This window comes from Cupressus sempervirens, chromosome 10, assembly GCF_028749045.1.
Source record: "Cupressus sempervirens isolate cs-2001-9-10 chromosome 10, ASM2874904v1, whole genome shotgun sequence".
In the NCBI taxonomy this organism is placed as follows: domain Eukaryota; kingdom Viridiplantae; phylum Streptophyta; class Pinopsida; order Cupressales; family Cupressaceae; genus Cupressus; species Cupressus sempervirens.
In genome coordinates, this window is record NC_143127.1 from 691416371 (window position 1) to 691425310 (window position 8940).

Below are 8940 nucleotides of genomic sequence, written 5' to 3' on the forward strand. Positions count from 1 at the left end.
AGATTCCTACCATGAATCCCTTCTGTGTGAAAGAGCCATTAAAATAGAGCTTTCACATATATTAGGTGAGACAATCATACTAGTTCATGAAGAAAATCAACATGATAGGATGATTTCTCTAGTGAGGAGCTTCTACAAGTTGGTTTTCTATAATTTTTCCTTTGATAGTCTTGTGGTCTACATAGAGAAGATTAAATTCACTAAGAATTAATAACATAACCAATGAGTGTAATTTTAGATATTAAATACTTAAGAGGACCCACCTTGGTAATGAGTTGAGTTGTATGGTTGAGCATGTAGTGACACAACTTCTAGGTACATAAAACTACAACCAACAAAGCTCTTTCAATTGTAGTATAGTTTAACTCACATCCAAATAGTGCTCTCTTGAGCTAGTAAATAGCATGTTCCCGTTGGAAATATAAGAGGATTAATTGAGAGGGGAGGGGTGAATCAGTTACCACTAAAATAAATCCCAGATCCCTTAGATTTCAATACAAAACAAAACTTTGATTGAATTGTATTCTGATGTAACTTGGAAAACACACATCCACTCGATTCACACTAGCAAATGTTGTAACTTGGTAAACACTAAATTAACTTGGTAACTGATTAACATGAAATTTTTAAAGATATTATCTATGATTAATCTTACTTAACTTAATTGCATACATATAAAAAAAATAACATGAACACAATTGACACCAAGATTTAACATGGAAACCCAATTTGGGAAAAACCACCGATTGCAACTAGTTGCTGATATTCACTCTTCTGAAGTGAGCCATGTTAGGAGGCAACCTCGTTAAAGATTACAAAATACACTATTAGGTGTGACCCTGTTAGAGGATTTAATCACCCTATTAGGAGTGGCCTTGTTAGAGGTCTTTAGACAATTCAATCTAGAAATGCCACCTTGTTAGAGGATTTACAAATAACTATTAAGACAACATTGTTAAGATATTTAGATCACTGCTACAATGGTTAGAAAGTAACAATGAGATGACCTAATTTTGGATACAACTAAATTGCTGATTACAGATCTCAATCTTGGCTTTGTATACTTAATCCTTCCTAATCAAATGTATCTTTGTAGCTTAACAAGGATATTCTGCTTATCCTTCTAATTGACTTCCTCTAAGCATCATCAAATCTTCTATTATATTCCACACATTCAATCCTCAACTTGACCTTATATTTATATCTTACACATTATCAAGTCAGCTTGGATACAACTTAGAATAATTAATATTCATCTCCTCAGTCGACTAGAACCAACAATCAATTCAATTGAACTCAATATGCCAAAACAAGAAAATCCTTCATTAGCCGACCCTGCTCGGTAGATACTAACTCAAAATGATTTTCCTGTGTTAACCAAGTGAACTCAGTTAATACTACATACTCACCATGTTCCTTTGGTAACCAAGTGAGCTTGGTTAACCTTCAACTTTTACAAACTTTCCTTTGATGACCAAGTGAACTCGGTAGATACTGACTTATGAACTAGGCAAACTCTAGAATGCTCAATAGAAATAGAAAACTATCTTCAATGCTCGAGTGAGCTTGACATACACTGACTGGAAATGATATGACATTTTGTGTAACATCAAAGACAATACACAATTAATCAATTGTTTCCAACAATCTCCCTCTTTGGCATTGATGGCAACACAACATGTCATAATATAATGAAATTTTTAGAGCAAGAATAAAGTAAGGAACATATCCTTAGTTCTATTCTGGTTCTTGTCCATGAGAAATCTCTCTATCAGTGTGAATAGTTTCTCTCTCTATCAGCAAATTTCTATTTTCAATATCTTCTTTTGATAGAAAACACCCATTCTTTGATATCATACCAAGTTCTTCTTCTTTTACATCTCTGAAAATATATGCTCTTTCTCTTGATAAAATTTTTGTGAGATATGAAAACAAACTTCTCCCTTTGACATCTCATGCCAAAGACAATATTTAGTGAATATCAATGTACCTCATATATTGATTCATTTGAAATGTGCCTTTGTCAATACTACATCAATTGGCTAATCTTCAACATGCTCTGGTTGATGCATCGCTAAACTTCTTTTAGTGAGCTTCGGATAGGGGAATGATCCCTAACTAACCTCGTAGATACAAAAATGCATCCTTACGTAATGACTTAGTGAATATATCTACAATTTTCTCTTTAGTATTCACATATTCCAATCTTACCTCTTTATCTTGTACCAATTCTCTCAAAAAATAATATTTTATAGCAATGTGCTTGGTTTTGGTATGCATTACAGGATTCTTTGATATATTAATTGCACTAGTGTTATCATAGAAGATAACCACTGGATCCTTGATCTCTATCTTCATACTTGCCAACAGTTGCTTGAACCAAACAACATTTGAACAATTAATTGTTGTTGCCACATATTCTACCTTTGATGTGGATTGAGAAATACAATTCTACTTCTTTCTTGTCCAAGCCACTAGTCTTTTACTAAGAAAGAATACTCCACCACTGATGCTCTTTCTGTAATCAACACTTCTTGCCCAATCAACATCTGTGAATGCTTTCAAATCCAAATTGCCTCTTTTTTTGTACCATAAACCATGTTCTTCAGTACCTTTCAAGTACCTCATGATTCTCTTGATTTTCATCATGTGATTTTCTTTGGGATTTTCTAAGAATCTTTCCACCATACCAACTGCTAATGCAATATCAGGCCTTGTGTGTACTACATATTGCAATTTTCCAATCATTGATCTATATTTGGTCTAATCTACTTCTTTGGAATCATCATTTTTGGAAAGCTCATGTCCAGTAGACATAGGTTTCCAACTGGTCTTAAATCTTCTATTCCAAACTTCTTTAGTATCTCCTTGATATATTTGGATTGAGTAATGTAGATACCATCTTTCTTCTATTGGATCTACAAGCCAACAGATTTTTTTATCTCTCCAAACATAGACATCTCAAATTATTTACTCATCTCTTCTGAAAATGCCTTGCAGAAGTCATCATTTCCTATAAATAAAGTGCCATCCACAAAGATTTTTGCCAACAAAATCTTCTTGTCTGGTCCTTATTTGATGTACAGACTGTTGTTATAATTTGTTCTTTGAAAACCAATCTTTATCAAGTAGTTGTGAAGTCTTTCATACCAAGCTCTAGGGGCTTGCTTGAGACCATACAATGCTTTGTGTAATTTGTAGACCATATCTCTTTTTCTAGGATCTCCAAAACCTCCAGGTTGTTCTATGTAGACTTCCTCATCAAGAATTCCATTCAAGAATGTAGATTTTACATCCATTTGATAAAATTTAAATCTTCTGTGTGATGCATATGCTAGTAAAGTTATAATACCTATAAATCTTGCAATAGGAACAAAAGTTTTACCATAATCAATACCTTCTTCTTGAGGATAACCTTTATGAACCAACCTTTCTTTGTTTCTTGAAACTTTTCCATCTTCATTCAACTTATTTATGAATACCCACTTTGTGCCAATTACATTTTTATCCTTGGGTCTAGGAAAAAGAGTCCAAGTCTTATTCTTCTCTATCTGTTCTATTTATTCATTCATAGCTTCAATCCAAATTTCATTATCCAAAGCATCTTTAACATTTTTAGGTTCAAATTCAGCAAGCAAACATGTACCTTTCAATTTGTTTCTTGTGATTGTTTCATCTGACTTGTCTCCAATGATCTGATCAGGTGCATGGTGCCTTCTAACATATCTTGTTAACATAGGTACTTTGGATTTGGAGTTTGTTCCACTAACCTCTTCATGATCTTCTATATCAAGCTCGGGTCCCATTATCTGTGACTTTGGTCCATTAGACTCGGTTTGCTTTGGCACTAGCTTAGTAGCTTTTGACTATGACTTAGGTCCTTTAAACTATGACTTGGGTTGCACTGGTTGTAATTCAATAGCTTTTAGAGATTTTGGAGACTCAAGAGATGAGGCCTCCTGACTTACAAATAGATTTGGCAATGTATCAGGTTCATAATAAACAAATCTTATGTAATCCTCAGGTTCTTTGTTGCTCTCTTCTTCACTCTTTTCTGCAAACTCATCAAATCTTACATGTGCACTTTCTATGATTTTATGAGTGGATAAATTCAAACATTTGTATGCTTTACTTCTGTAGGAGTATCCTAGGAATATGCCTTCATCACCTTTGATATCAAATTTTCCTTTCCTAGATTCCTTCAAGATATAACATTTGCTACCAAATACTTTCAAGTAACTTACATTAGGTTTGTAATCATACCATAGTTCATAAGGAGTTTGATTTGAGTATTTCTTCAATTGTACTTTGTCCAAGGTATGCACTGTAGTATTGATTGCTTCCTTCCAATATTTTATTAAAACATTCTTTTCTATCATCAATGTTCTTGCACAATCCATGATAGATCTATTCTTTCTTTCAGTTATACCATTCTGTTGAGGTGTACTAGGGGTGATACTTGTCTCTTAATTCCTTTTTCAATGCAAAATTCATTGCATTCATTGGAAATGAATTCACCACCTCTATCTAATCTCAAACATTTTAGCTTCTTTCTAGTTTCCTTCTCTTCCTCTTGCCAGATACCACTTAATTTTTTAAAGATTTTTTTTTTAGATACATTACAATCATCATTCTAGAATAATCATCACCAAATAGAATAAAACACTTATCTCCATTGTAACTCTCTATTCCAATAAGTCCACATAAGTCTTTATGAACTAGCTCCAAGACTTCTTTTGAATGATAGTCTTTTTTTTTGAAACTTGTCTTTTTTATCTTACCAATTTGACAAGTTTTTCACAGACCCATATCAAGTTTCCTCAGGCTAGGAATACCTCTTACTCTTTTTTTTGCTTATCTTGATTATATTATCAAATTTTACATGACATAATATTTTGTGCCATAACCAACTTTATTCTACTTGAGCAATAAAACATGAACTTTCACTAAGATCTAGGTAGAATAGATTAAGTTTTGTTTGTTTGCCACACCCAACTAGATTTCCTTTTCCATCTAACAATTTGGCCTTCCTATTCATGAATTCTACCTTGAATCCAATGCTATTCAACTGTGTCACACTTAGTAGATTGTGCTTTAGTCCTTCAACCCAATAAGCATTATCACATCTAAGTTCATTGGTTAGTGAAATACAACCTTTTCCCCTTATGCAACAAGGTTCATTGTTTCCAAATCTCACACTACCACCTTCATCATGTTCCGTGTGTTCAAACTTTTTTTTATCATCAGTCATATGATGTGAGCAACCACTATCAATAATCCATGTATCATTTTTTCTAACATGAGATATAAGTGTCATTTTATCTCCTTCATCATCAGATTCATCTTTTATAATAATGTATAACATTTCATCATCTTCACTACTATCTAAATCTTTAGCTATAAAACAAGATTTCTTAACTTTGTCCTTGTAGTTCTTGAAATTCTTAAAATCCTTCTTGCCTTTAAACTTGTTGTGCTTCTTTTCATCTTTGTCTTCTCTATTTGGACATCTTGCAACAATGTGTCCAACTTCTTCACAAGAGAAACAAATTAAAGGAATTTTACCTTTATACTTTCCTTTGCCTTTGGGATAGCTTCTTGCAAGTAATGATTCAGTGGCTTCAAGATCACTGTTAGAATTGTCTTTCTCTTCACTTTCAAATTGTTTTCTTTTAGACTTTTTGGCTTTCTTCTTGAGTGATACCTTGGCTTCAAATGTAGACTCAATATTGCTAGAACTAGGAATATAATTATCCTAGTTATCTAGTTCAAATGTTGTCAACCTTCCAACTAGTGCATCCACAACTATCTCGTTATTTGGATCACATCTCATTTCTTGAATAGTAGACACTTTGATTACATAGATAGGAAGAATGGTTTTGAGTACCTTGCTTACCATTGTCACATATTCAATTGTTCCTCCAGAGGCTTTGATAACACTGAAATTAGTTTTGATTTTCTCAACATATTTTGCAATGTTTTCATCCTCTCTCATTTTTATTTGATCAAACTATCCTCTAAGACTTTTAGCTTTGGCTCTCCTTACATTGTCATCTCCTCCATAGATGGCTTTTAGCTTGATCCACATCTCATAAGCAGTTCCACAATCTTTGACCTCATCAAATTCAGCATAGTTGAGAGATGAAGCAATATCAATCATCATGATATTATGGCTCTCTTTCTCTACAATTTCTTCAACAATCATAGTTTCAGTAGGAGCCTTGTAGTTGGCATCTAGATACTTCAATCCTGAATCTCCAATGATTTTCAAGTGTAGCCTCATGAGTTCTTGCCATGCTTTGAAGTTATCTTTGTTCAACTTTGGGATCTCCCTTCTATAAGAAATCCTAATCTTTAGCTTAGGTCCTTGAAACCATTTCTGTAAGCACCAAAAAGCTCTGATACCAATTATTGGAAATATAAGAGGAGTAACTGAGAGGGGAGGGGTGAATCAATTACCACTAAAATAAATCCTAGATCCCTTAGATTTCAACACAAAACAAAACTCTGATTAAACTATATTTTGTTGTAACTCAAAAAATACAAATCCACTCAGTTTACACTAACAAATGTTGTAACTCGATAAACATTGAATTAACTTGGTAACTGCTTAACATGAAAATATTTAAGATATTATGTGTGATTAATCTTACTTCACTTAGTTGCATACACATAAAATAAATAACATGAACACAATTGACACCAAGATTTAACGTGGAAACCCAATTTGAGAAAAATCACCAATTACAACTAGTTATTGATTTTCACTCTTTTGAAGTGAGACCTATTAGGAGTGGCCTTGTTAGAGGTCTTTAGAAAATTAAATCTAGAAATCCCACCTTGTTAGAGGATTTACAAATAGTTGTTAAGTCAACTGTGTTAAGAGATTTAGATCACTGCTATAATGGTTAGAAAGTAACAATGAGATGACTTGATTTCTGTTGCAACTGCACTGTTGATTACAGATCTCAGTTCTAGCTTGTATACTTGATCCTTCCTAATCGAATGTATCTCTGTAGCTCAACAAGTATATTCTTCTTGTCCTTCTAATTTTCTTCCTCTAAGCATAATCAAATCTTCTATTATATTCCACACATTCAATCTTTAACTTGACCTTATATTTGTATCTTACACATTATCAAGTCAGCTTGAATACAAATCATCTCCTCATCCAGCTAGAACCAACAATCAATTCAATTGATCTCAACATGCCAAAATAAGAAAATCCTTCATTAGCTAACCTTGCTTGGTACATACTAGCTCAAAATGATTTTCATGCATTAACCAAGTGAACTCAGTTAACACTGCATATTACAAAGTTCTATTGGTAATCAAGTGAGCTTGGTTAACACTGGTTCCATCCAACATTTCCTTCATTAACCAAGTGAGCTTGGTTAACCCTCAACTTCTACAAACTTTCCTTTGATGACCGAGTGAACATGGTAGATATTGACTTCTGAACTAGGAAAAATTTGGAATGCTCGGTAGCCATAGAAAACTATCTTCAATGCCTGAGTGAGCTTGACATACACTAACTAAATGATATGAAATTTTGTGTAACATCAAAGACAATACACAATTAATCAATTGTTTCCAACAGTTCCTTTCCATCGTCATCTAGTTCTACTAGGAGGGCATCAAGTGTAAATGTGGTAATTAATATGTACAAGATTTAAGGTCAACCTTGGATAGGAAAGACCAACTCTAATAAATTAGCTAGATATTATTTTATTTCTTCAAAATATGTATTCGACAAAGGCAATCCCAAAGGAACTTGATGCATTTTTTGAGTAGATGTGAAAAATGGTAGACTTTTTTTGCAAGATGAGAAACAAATCTTTTGATGGACTTAATCTTACTTCCAAGCTATGGAATTATTTCAATGCAGTAGGTGGAGACATCTCCAAGATAACTTTCACTTTCTTGGTGTTCACCTCGACACCTCTTCTAGACACAATGTAATCTAGTGATTTCCCTAATTGTATACCAAAGACACACTTCTTAAGATTCAATCATACCTTGTACTTCTTCAATCTTTTAGATATTTTGGTAAGGAATAATAGTATGTAAGTCTCATGTCTTGGACTTGTCTAGGATGGCATCTGCATAGTCCTCCTTAAATACATGTAGAAGGTCATGGAATATTGTTGTCATTGTGAGTGATATGTTGTCCTGGCATTCTTAAAGAAAAAAGGCATGACTTGAAAATTGAATGTACCCCAAGGGGTAGTAAATTTCATTTTATGTTCTAGTCTTCTACTGTGATTCTAATTTGATTGTATCCTAAAAAATAATCCATGAGAGATAATATTTCATGTTCAACAGTCAAATATACTATATATATTTGGAAGTGAAAAACCATCCTTAGGATGTGTGTAATGCCCTGCTCGGGAATCCAATAGAAATTAACCTATTATGTTAGAATGTTAATGAAACATTTTATTTTAAAGTTTACAACATAAGATAATAATGTGGAAGTAATGTACACATATAAATCAAGTACACATAAGCAATTACCAATACAGTTTTCATTTCTCAAGGGTTCCTTCATGTTGAGTCAAGTTTAAGAAGTTTTTATTAATTAGTTTTAATCTTAAGTAAAATTTTCATAATCATAAATGAATAATAAATACATAATCTTATAAGTAGATACATAAGTACAATTCATACAATGAAGAACATCAAATAACCACATCCTCTGCACATGGCATAGGTTATGTAATAAAAAATAAAAGTACATCAATAAAAAATACACCAATATCTGTGTAAATCTGAGGGGGGGCAAATGGTAAGAAGTCACTACCTCCCAACTACATGGTCACCTAATCAGGATCCCACTCCCACTGTACAAGGGAGATAATGTACAATTCACATAGGGATAATCAAACCAAAAAATCACCAATACAAATCTAAGGCAAGGATCCTAAAATCTTTCTACAA